Here is a 12,617-nt window from a genome sequence, read left to right as displayed (position 1 = left end):
AGAAAATAAAATAAAATAAAAAAGAAAAGGAGATCATTATTTATAATCTTGACCAACCCTCGTCCAGTCCTGAAACAGTTATTTTTTACAATTGTGTTGCACCATATGATTCCAAAAAAAACGACGAATGGAGACCAACTCGTTATGAATTGGTCTGATTTATCCATTAGGAGGAATCGCATTTCCTCAAGATGAGCGGTGTCCAACATACTTGCAATCCACATTTTAAGCGTTGGTATTGATGTACCCTTCCAAAATTTAAGTATTAATTTTTTTGCTATTATTAAACCATAGTTAAGGAATAGATTTTGAGATGTGTTCAATTTATTCCCATCTTCCATTACACCAAATATAATCGTTTCAGTATTAGGTTCCATTCTTGTCTTGAATAATTTTGTAAATATTTCAAAAATATCATTCTAAAATCTATAAAGTTTTATGCAGGAAACTAAGGAGTGTGTTATAGTTGCCTTTTGGGCTAGACATTTATCACAAGTGGCGGATATATTTGGATAAAATTTGTTCAATCTTGTTTTTGAATAATATAATCTATGTACAATTTTAAATTGAATTAGATTATGTCTTACATTAATTGAACATTTGTGAATATATATCAGGTATTTTTCCCATTTAACCTTTGTAATTTTTATCATTAGTTCCCGTTCCCACTCTTCTCTAAGTACCTCTGTCGATGGTAGGTCTATATTTAGAATACTATTATATAAGTATGATATTAATTTTTGTGAGTCAGCTTCAATATTCATTGCTTCTTCCAAAAAGTCAGGAGTTACTTTTTGATATCCTTGTATATATTTTTTCACAAAATCGCAAATCTGAAGATATTTAAAATATTGGTTGTTTTTCAATTTAAATTTTAATTGTAATTGTTGGAATGATAATAGGTTTCCCATTTCGTACATATCCCCGATCCTTCTAATTCCGAGACTTTCCCATTGGTTATATGTCTTATCAATAAGAGATGGTTTAAATAAAGGGTTATTCGCTATTGGCATTAACAGTGATAGATTTCTTAATTTTAAAGATAATTTTATTTGTTTCCAAATTCTTATTGTACCATATATAATTGGGTTCTTCTTATATATTGCGTTATTCAGTTTTTTTGGGGAGAAGAGGATCGTTCCTATATTACAAGGATGGCAATCCTCCTTCTCCATTTTTATCCATTCTGTCTGTTGGGTAGAATTATCCAACCAATAAATCATATTCTTAATATGCACTGCCCAGTAATAATACATAAAATCCGGAAGTGAAAGTCCCCCGACCTCTTTTGGTTTACATAAGTGTTTTTTTGTGATTCTATGTGATCTATAGTCCCAAATATAATTAGTAATATTAGAGTCTAATTTTTTTTTTAATATTTTGGTATATATACCGGTATAGATTGAAATAGGTATAGTAATTGTGGTAGGAAGATCATTTTTATTGCATTTATTCTACCTAATAATGATAAGGGAAGTGTTTTCCAAAATTTAATCAACGTATTAAGTTTATTTAATAAAGGTATGAAATTAGCGTTGAATAATGCTTTATATTTTCTAGTAATCTGAATACCCAAATATTTAAATTTTTCTGTTGCGATTTTAAAGGGGAACTTCAGTAAGTGTGTAGGTTCTTGAGGTTTTAATGTCATGATTTCACTTTTATTCCAGTTTATTCTATATCTAGAAAAAGACCCAAATTCCTCTATTAAGTTTAATAAATTTGGTATGCTCGTTTGTGACTTTGTAATATATAAAAGTATATCGTCTGCATATAATGAGATTTTATTCTTTGAGTCCCTGGTATTATAGCCCTGAATATTCGGATGAATTCTTATACTTTCATCCAGGGGTTCTATCATAAGGGCAAATAGCAGGGGTGATAGTGCACATCCCTGCCTATTACCCCTTGATAGTTGAAATTTTTGAGATAACATGTTATTAGTTTAAATTCTTGCCATCGGTTTATCATATAATAATTTTACCCATGTTATAAAATTCTCTCCCATATTAAATTTTTGTAGTACTTTATATAAGTATTGCCACTCTACCTGATCAAATGCTTTCTCTGCATCCAAAGAAATAATTGATATATCTTCTTCCTCTACTTTATGCGAGTACATTATATTAAACAGGCGTCTCAGATTATTAAATGAGTATCTTTTAGGTATAAACCCCGTTTGATCAGGGTTTATCAATTTACTAATATATTTGCTTAATCTTCTTGCTAAAATCTTTGCTAAAATTTTCTGATCTGTATTTAAAAGTGATATAGCTCTGTACGAGCCCGGATCTTCTAAATCTTTATCTTTTTTTGGAATAAGCGTAATAGTTGATTCTGTTAGTGTTTCAGGTAGTTTGTTTTCTTTAAAAGCATGGTAGTATAAATTAAATAAATAAGGGGTCGTTATCTCCTGAAATTTTTTATAGAATTCATTATTAAAACCATCTGGTCTTACCATTTTTCAGCGATTTTATTGTTTCACCTATTTCTTTGATTGTAATTTGAGCTCCTAGTTCCTCTTGTTCCAAAAGGTCCAGTATTGGAAGATTACAGTTATCTAGAAAAAAAATTATTTTACTATCTTCTATTTTAATTTTAGATGTATATAAATTTTGGTAAAATTGGGCAAATCTATTATTAATATCTTTAGGTAGTATTAGTAGCATTAGAATTTAATGTTTAATATCTGTAAATTAATGGCCATTTAAATCAGCTTGCGAGTGGGTTTTACTGGAACGGGACCATTTAGAACGTTCAGATGCGGTGAATTTGTACCCCCATATCTGCAGCAAATACACTGCCGATTCTTCGGGGGGGAAAATCACCGTTTCGCAACGTAATATGTGAATTAAATACATCTTAAGCAACACTTTTATACATAAAAATAAACTACTTTCTTTTACCTGGTCCTGCATAAAATCCGTCCCTGTTGTCGGCATTGACGGCTTCAGAAGCTGCTTTTAAAATGACTCCAGCGATTAACTTGTCGGGTGAATTTTTTTTAAAAGCACACAGAACGGCCGTAGGAACGATTCTTTAGCAAAATCTTGCACTCCAACAAATATAATTCAGGACCAGGTCGGGAAAAAACCCCGTTTTAACCCCGCCCCCCCCTCTCAAACGCACCAAAATCGCGCACACGGCCAGTGGCAGAATTACAGAGCCGCTGAAGGTAAGTTTTGTAACATACATACTTAAAGAATGAGGACATCACCAATTCCCTGGTGTGGAAAACCTCGTCGCAGATGCGGCGTAGACGGAGGAATTGGGAGTAGGGGAGTCTTTACATGAAGATGGGTGGGAAGAAGTGTAGTCAAGATAGCTGTGGGAGTCAGTAGGTTTATAGTAGATGTCGGTCAATAGTCTTGTAATGTATTTATACATATTCATGTATATGTTAATTAGTTGGTGTTCAATATAAGCAGGGAATGTTGTGTAATAAATCTTTCTCTCGTGATCCAGGCAATCAGCGTGTAACTTGTTATTCATTTTGCCGTCCGGAATATAACAAAATTGGCAACGAGGATGGGATAGAGTTTGTGAACTCATCCTTTAAATACAGTGCAGGACTGTTTTGCAACATGCAGTATTGTTTAACATTTTAAACAGTAAATACGAAGTTGCGCGCAGTTGTTTGCGAGCTGGACACGATAGGCCGCAGATCCTTCTATGCAGGGGACTGTGGTTTAAAACAGCAGCTGGACAAATCGTCGAGAGTTTGTCAGACTCTGTTGTGTCTACGTGGCAAGATGCCGTCCTTGGGATTGTATAAGATTTTTTTTTGTCGCGTTCCTCAAGCTGAATAGCCTTTGTACAACTAAGTTTTAGGTGAATTGTTATACCAGAACAGACTGGAAATCGGGGTTTTTGACCCGACTTTAAAAAAAAAAGAGAACGACACGATGGCAGCGTCCATGGGCTACATCGGAAACCTTGGCACTTTTGACAAGAGTAGAGAGCCATTCAGCTCCTATATGGAGAGAGCAAACATGATTTTCACGGCAAACAACATAATGGAGATTAGTGGTGAAGGAGAGATAGTGACTGAAACAAATAAGGCCGTTTGCGAACGCATGAAAGCAATTCTGCTCACGGAGATCGGTCCTTAAGTGTACGACACACTCATGAATCTCCTTGCACCCATAAAGGCAAAAGATGCGCCATTCAATGACATTATGAAAAAGTTGGGGGAGCATTTCAACCCAAAGCCTCTGGAAATTGCAGAAAGCTATAAATTTATCACGAGAAACCAGAAGCAGAACGAGTAAATCAATGAGTACATTGGTGCCTTGAAAAACTTAACTTTGAACTGTAACTTTGGAACCTTTCTCGGATGCGCACTACGCGACAGATTTGTTTGTGGTCTAGTGGATGAACAAATTCAGTCCAAACTCATGAACACTCCAGATCTTATATTCGAGAAAGCATGCAAGATGGAGATGGCATCAAAGAATGCTTGCGAGTTTCGTCCACCACGGACTGCAGTGGCCGTTTACAATCACAAGGCAGTGCCTTTGGCCAAACCAAGAGGCGCTAAACCAAAACCAAAGTATGGCAGGGAGCCGAGTTCAGTAAGAGTCTTCACTAAACTGGATTTGTCTCACCCTTACTCCCAACTCAATGTTGACAAGGAAAGTCAGCAGTACTTGACTATCAACACACATAAGTGCTTGTATTCATATACAAAACTGCCCTATGGTGTGAAATCCTCCCTGAATAATTTCCAGTCCGTCATGGACAAAATGTTACAAGGCATTCTGCACTGTGTGTGTGCAACCAGGATGACCTGCTGATATGCACAGAGGGCATGGTAGAACATCTGGAAATCCTTGAGCAAGTTCTCACACGACTGAACTGCCACAATGTCAAACTGCGACAAAGTAAATGTGCATTTGCGCAGTCAGAGGTGGTCTACCTTGGATTCAAAGTAGATGCCAACGGACTTCGCCCTGTGAAGGCGAAAGTTGAAGCAATAGTAAATGCTCCAAAACCCAACAATGTGTCAGAGCTACGCTCATTCCTTGGGATGGTGCAGTTCTATGCACGATTCCTTCCAGATTTAGCAACTGTGCTAAAGCCACTACATCATCTGCTACAAATAGATGTGAAATGGATGTGGGGAAAGGAACAGCAACGTGCATATGACATCTGCAAGGAAAACTTGACAAGTGACAAACTCCTTGTTCACTGCGATACAACACGCGAGATGAAACATGCTTGTGATGCTTCAAGTTATGATATAGGTGCAGTGATCTCCCACATAATGAATGATGGACAGGAAGCCTATTGCTTTTGCATCCTGCACCCTATCACCGAGTGAACGCACTTATGCACAGATAGAAAAGGAAGCACTCAGCATCGTGTTCGGAATCAAGAAATTCCATCAGTTTCTTCTCGGCAGACCATTCACCCTAGTGACTTATCACAAGCCACTACTAGTGATACTTGGTCTCAAGTCAGCTATACCTTCCATGGTGGCATCAAGGATGCAGTGCTGGGCAATTTTGCTGTCCCAGTATGACTACAAGGTGGAGTACAGAAGCTCCAAGTGCAACGCAGTTGCAGATGCATTGTCCCGGTTGCCCCATGAGAACTCTGATGTGGGAAGTGAGAACTCAGTCTACAAACTGCAAGTTGTAGATGAAGACTTTCCAGTGCAACAGAAATTGCAGCAGAAACAGAGAAAGACACTGTGCTGAAGAAGGTCTATGAACAGACATTGAACGGTTGGACTGAAATCAATAGTGCATTGAACTCAGTTCTGAACTCAGAGCTGAAGCCTTTCCATAATTGAAGCCATGAATTATCATGTGAGCAGGGATGCATTAAGTGGGGTTACAGAGTGGTTGTTCCAGAGTCTTTGAGAAACAAAATTATGAATGAACTTCATGCCGAACATCCTGGCATAGTAAGCATGAAGTGAATTGCCAGAAGTTTTGTGTATTGGCCTGGTATTAACAGTGACATCGAGTCACTGGTGAGCAAATGTAGCGTCTGCCAAAATTGCCGGAGTAAACCATCAAATACACCACTGCAACCGTGGTCATGGCCAATTAGACCTTTTCAGAGAGTTCACGTAGATTTTTGTGAAAAGGATAATGATCACTTTCTGGTGCTAGTAGATAGTCATTCCAAATGGATTGAGGTTAAGCATGTGGGGTCAAGCACTACCACCGAGCGTACCATAGATGAGTTGAGATCCATTTTTGCATGCCATAGTTTACTGGAAGAACTTGTTTCTGATAACGGGCCTCAGTTTCGTTCAGAACAGTTCAAAGAGTTCATGCAGCGGAAAGGTGTAAAACACACACTTGTTCCCTCATACCATCCAACCTCCAATGGGTGGCGGAAAGGTCTATTAGAGTTGTTAAAGATGCTCTCAAGAAACAGGTTTTGCAGGGAAGTTCAAAGCTCATTTGGCTAGTTTCTTGCTGAAGTACAGAACCACACAACACAACAACGGGTTACTCACCTGCAGAACTGTTGATGACGAGAAAGCTAAGAATACGCCTAAAGAGCCTGTCCCACTTGGGCATCATTTACGCGACATCATTTCGCGTCACGACGCACGACGCGCGCATCGTGACACGCACATGATGCGCGCGTGGCATGCATTACGCGCGCATGGTGAGGCACGGTGGTGTAGGCAGTGACGCGCGGCCGCGCGCGGCACACCAGGATTTTGGGATTCACAAAACCTTTGCGCACCACCTGCATGACACGCAAATGACGCCCAAGTGGGACAGGCCCTTAAGTGTAGTTCAACCCAATTTGGCCTTGAGAGTTGAGCAAAACCAGATGTCAAAAATGCCATTTTGACTCCCACAAAAAGGAGAGGTACTTCAAGTCAGATAATAATAATAATAATAATAATATATCTTTTATTGTCATTGCACGTCAGTGCAACGAGATTTAGTGTGCAGCTCCACTGATGTCCAAGAAAGGTAAATAAATACAATACATAAATAAGCAAGCTGAATTGATTGACGTGACCATCTGAGGGAGACTGTCCAAAGGGGGTGGGTGGGGGGCACTCATTAGGGCCGGTTCAGAGCCCTAGATGAGCAAGTTCATGTTCTCAGTCCTCCCAACAAGTCCAGTCGAGACAAATGGGAGGTTGGGGAAATAGTGGAAGTGTGTGGAACAAAAAGATACCTAGTTGAAGTTGGAGATAGGATCAAAAGTGTTCACGTTGATCAAATGATTCCAGCCAAAGATAAACCAAAAACTGAGCATGAAGTCCTAATCCCTGAGTTTTTATCTGAAAATGAGTTGGAAGAGACCACTGTGATTGAAACACAAAGTTCAGTTAGTACAGACAAAGAAACAGATTCCTCTCGTCAAAGTCAGGGTACTAAAACAGAGCCAAACAAGCCAACAGTTGAGTCAACACCTAAACCTGTTACACCTGTTACTGTTAGACGATCAGGCAGGATCCGTAAACCAGTAGTCAGATTAGGTTTGTAAGTTAAGTAACTCACTGTATAAGTAAAACAAAAATGTGTAGATATGTAAAATAAATATATTATGTTTCTCATTTAAGATTTTACAAATACTGGTTTAAATCAAGTATCACAACAACTAAATTGTAACTGAATACTTAGATTTAAGACTTTAAAAAAAAGGAGAGCAATGTAATGTATTCATACATTACATGTATATGTTAATGAGTTGGTGTTCAATATAAGCAGGGAATGTTGGGTAATAAATCTCTCTCTCATGATCCAGGCAACCTGCATGTAAGTTGTTATTCATCCTGCCATCCGGAATATAACAAGTCAGTTTCCTGTGATGGAGATGATGATATCTAGAAACGGCAGGGAGATGTCGGAAATGGTCGAAGTGCAGTATGAAAATTAGTGGTGAAGTGGATGAAGTCAGTGAGTTCTGCATGGGTGCAGGAGATAGCACCAATGCAGTCGTCAATGTAGCGGAGGTAGAGTTCGGGGATAGTGCCAGTGTAAGCCAGGAACCGGGATTGCTCGACGTACCCTACAATGAGGCAGGCACAGCTTGGACCCATGCGAGTGCCCATAGCTACGCCTTGGATCTGGAGGAAGTGTGAGGAGTTGAAGGAGAAATTGTTGAGGGTAAGGACCAGCTCTGCTAGGCAGAGGAGAGTATTGATGGGTGGAAATTGGTTGTTTCTGCGGTTGAGGAAGAAATGGAGGGCTTTAAGACCCTCCAGGTGGGGGATGGAGGTGTGGAATGACTGGACATCCATAGTAAAGATGAGGGAGTAGGGGGGCCTGGAAAATGGAAGTAATGTAAGATACAAAGAGCGTGTGAGGTGGCTTGGGCGTAGGTAGGGAAGGATTGGACCAGGGGGGATAGGATGGAGTTGAGGTATGTGGAAATTAATTCGGTAGGGCATGAACAAGCAGAAACAATGGGTCTGCAGGCAGCTTTACTAGTTTGCAATAGCACGCTTCCGCAAGTGTACCGTGGGTGGTTTTTGCAGATTTTTAGTGAAAGGTCATGCATTGTTGAGATGATGACGAAGCCACAAATTATCATGGCCAAAACACAAAGTAATGGAGGAACTCCGCAGGTCGGACATAATCTGTGGAGGGAATGGGCAGATGACATTTTAGATTAGGACCTCCTTTGAATCAGTCGCTTGATCATTCCCTCAACAGATGTCCCTAATCCATTAAATTCCCACAGCACTTTGTGTTTTTACTCAAGATTCCAGCATCTGCAGTGCCTTGTATCTCCAATTATCATAGTCAATTATATGAGATGGCTGATACAAATGGGAAAGGATGGCTCTGGCACTGCACATTGGTGAGGCAGAAATACATTGTGATGCATGGCATCCGTAACTCTAGATAAGGTTTTGCTACAGTATGAGCTACATCATTGACTTGCACAGTGTTAATCTTGGGTTATAAGATTGTATTTGTATTTATTTGGGAGCCAAACCCAGTTATTATTGTCCGGAGATAGGCACAAAATGCTGGAGTAACTTAGCGGGTTAGGCAACATTTCTAGAGAAAAGGATCGGGTCAAGCCACTTCTTCAGATGCATCTTATTGTCTGGGCTTGTTCCTTTTACTCTTAAGCCGCAGCTGAAAGAGGACCTATGTAGACTAGCATAATATGTGGTATTGGTAAAGGCTCAACATGGTGATAGTGTAAACCCTTTGGTTGTGACCCTCAAGCCAGTCATAAGTGTGTGCTTGTGTGGAAACTCCAAGTGACTAACTGAACTGTAGATGAGGAGATTATTTGTGGAATTGGCAAGTTCTCATTGATTTAGCAAGCTGGACTCAGGAAGTCAGAGAGAGTTGACCAATTCAATGCACCAAGGAGTTATAAGCTTACGCCAAGTTATCATAAGGAGTTAAGTTAGTTTTGTTTTGAGATACAGTGTCACCCACCGAGTCCATGCAGACCATCGACCATCAGTAGGCAGGAAGTGCAGGAGTCCCCTGCGGTCATCTCCCTCCTAAACAGGTATACCATTTTGGATACTGTTGAGGGAGATGGCTCATCAGGGGAATGCAGCAGCAGCCAAGTTCATGGCACCGTGGGTGGCTCTGCGGCACATGAGGGGGGGAAAAAGAGTGGAAGGGCAATAGTAATAGGGGATTCAATTGTCAGGGGAATAGATAGGCGTTTCTGCGGCCGCAAACGAGACTCCAGGATGGTATGTTGCCTCCCTGGTGCAAGGGTCAGGGATGTCACTGAATGGCTGCAGAACATTCTGGAGGGGGAGGGTGAACAGCCAGTTGTCGTGGTGCATATTGGCACCAACGATATAGGTAAAAAAAGAGATGAGGTCCTACAAGATGAATTTAGGGAGCTAGGAGATAAACTTAAAAGTAGGACCTCAAAGGTAATAATCTCTGGATTACTACCAGTGCCACGGGCCAGTCAGAGTTGAAATAGGAGGATATTGCAGATGAATACGTGGCTTGAAAAATGGTGCAAGGGGGAGGGATTCAAATTTATAGGGCATTGGAACCAATTCTGGGGGAGGTGGGACCAGTACAAACAGGACGGTCTGCACCTGGGCTGGAATGGAACCAATGTCCTTGGGGGAGTGTTTGCTAGTGCTGTCGGGGAGGATTTAAACTAATGTGGCAGGGGGATGGGTACAAGAGCAGAGAGGCAGGGGGGTGTAAAATGAGGGTAGATGCAATAGGTAGCAAGGTGAAAAGTAAAAGTGGCAGGCAGACAAAACCAGGGCAAAAATCAAAAAGGGCCACTTTTCAACATAATTGTATAAGGGGTAAGAGTGTTGTAAAAACAAGCCTGAAGGCTTTGTGTCTCAATGCAAGGAGTATTCGTAATAAGGTGGATGAGTTGAACGTGCAGATAGCCATTAATGATTATGATATAGTTGGGATCACGGAGACATGGCTCCAGGGTGACCAAGGCTGGGAGCTGAACATCCAGGGATATTCAATATTCAGGAGGGATAGAGAGAAAGGAAAAGGTGGTGGGGTAACGTTGCTGGTTAGAGAGGAGATGAACGCAATGGAAAGGAAGGACATTAGTTTGGAGGATGTGGAATCGGTATGGGTAGAGCTGCGAAGCACTAAGCGGCAGAAAACGCTGGTGGGTGTTGTGTACAGGCCATCTAACAGTAGTAGTGAAGTTGGAGATGGTATCAAACAGGAAATTAGAAATGCGTGCGACTAAGGCAAAACAGTTATAATGGGTGACTTCAATCTACATATAGATTGGGTGAATCAAATTGGCAGGGGTGCTGAGGAAGAGGATTTCTTGGAATGTATGCGGGATAGTTATCTAAATCAACATGTAGAGGAACCAACGAGAGAGCAGGCTATTTTAGACTGGGTATTAAGTAATGAGGAAGGCTTAGTTAGCAAAGGTACACAAAATTGCTGGAGGAACTCAGCGGGTGCAGCAGCATCTATGGAGCGAAGGAAATAGGCGACGTTTCGGGCCGAAACCCTTCTTCAGACTGATGGGGGGTGGGGAAAGAAAGAAGGGAAAAGGGAGGAGGAGGAGCCCGAGGGCGGGCGGATGGGAGGGTGGGTGGAGACAGCTAGAGGGTGAAGGAAGGGGAGGGGACAGCACAGGCTAGCCAAATTGGGGGAATTCAATGTTGATGCCATAAGGGCGCAAGGACCCCAGACGGAATATGAGGTGCTGTTCCTCCAATTTCCGCTGTTGCTCACTCTGGCAATGGAGGAGACCCAGGACAGAGAGGTCGGATTGGGAATGGGAGGGGGAGTTGAAGTGCTGAGCCACCGGGAGGTCAGGTAGGTTAAGGCGGACTGAGCGGAGGTGTTCGGCGAAACGGTCGCCCAACCTACGCTTGGTCTCACCGATGTAAATTAGCTGACATCTAGAGCAGCGGATGCAGTAGATGAGGTTGGAGGAGATACAGGTGAACCTTTGTCGCACCTGGAACGACTGCTTGGAGGAACAGCACCTCATATTCAGTCTGGGGTCCTTGCGCCCTTATGGCATCAACATTGAATTCCCCCAATTTGGCTAGCCTGTGCTGTCCCCTCCCCTTCCTTCACCCTCTAGCTGTCTCCTCCCACCCTCCCATCCGCCCGCCCTCGGGCTCCTCCTCCTCCCTTTTTCCTTCTTTCTTTCCCCACCCCCCATCAGTCTGAAGAAGGGTTTCGGCCCGAAACGTCGCCTATTTCCTTCACTCCATAGATGCTGCTGCACCCGCTGAGTTCCTCCAGCAATTTTGTGTACCTTCGATATTCCAGCATCTGCAGTTCCCTTTTGAAGGCTTAGTTAGCAGTCTTGTTGTACGTGCCCCCTTGGGCAAGAGTGACCATAATATGGTTGAGTTCTTCATTAGGATGGAGAGTGACATTGTTAATTCAGAAACAATGGTTCTGAACTTAAAGAAAGGTAACTTTGAGGGTATGAGGCGTGAATTGGCCAAGATTGACTGGCAATTAATTCTAAAAGGGTTGACGGTGGATATGCAATGGAAGACATTTAAAGACTGCATGGATGAACTACAAAAATTGTTCATCCCAGTTTGGCAAAAGAATAAATCAGGGAAGGTAGTGCATCCGTGGATAACAAGGGAAATCAGGGATAGTATCAAAGCGAAGGATGATGCGTACAAATTAGCCAGAAAAAGCAGCATACCAGAGGACTGGGAGAAATTCAGAGACCAGCAGAGGAGGACAAAGGGCTTAATTAGGAAAGGAAAAATAGATTATGAAAGAAAACTGGCAGGGAACATAAAAACTGACTGCAAAAGTTTTTATAGATATGTGAAAAGAAAGAGATTAGTTAAAACAAATGTAGGTCCCTTGCAGTCAGAAACAGGTGAGTTGATCATGGGGAACAAGGATATGGCGGACCAATTGAATAACTACTTTGGTTCCGTCTTCACTAAGGAAGACATAAATAATCTGCCGGAAATAGCAGGGGACCGCGGGTCAAAGGAGTTGGAGGAATTGACTGAAATCCAGGTTAGTCGGGAAGTGGTGTTGGGTAAATTGAATGGATTAAAGGCCGATAAATCCCCAGGGCCAGATAGGCTGCATCCCAGAGTACTTAAGGAAGTAGCTCCAGAAATAGTGGATGCATTAGTAATAATCTTTCAAAACTCTTTAGATTCTGGAGTAGTTCCTGAGGATTGGCGGGTAGCAAACGTAACC

This window comes from Amblyraja radiata, chromosome 3, assembly GCF_010909765.2.
Source record: "Amblyraja radiata isolate CabotCenter1 chromosome 3, sAmbRad1.1.pri, whole genome shotgun sequence".
Lineage (NCBI taxonomy): Eukaryota > Metazoa > Chordata > Chondrichthyes > Rajiformes > Rajidae > Amblyraja > Amblyraja radiata.
The sequence above is the reverse complement of the archived record's forward strand: the minus strand, read 5'-3'. Positions refer to the sequence as shown.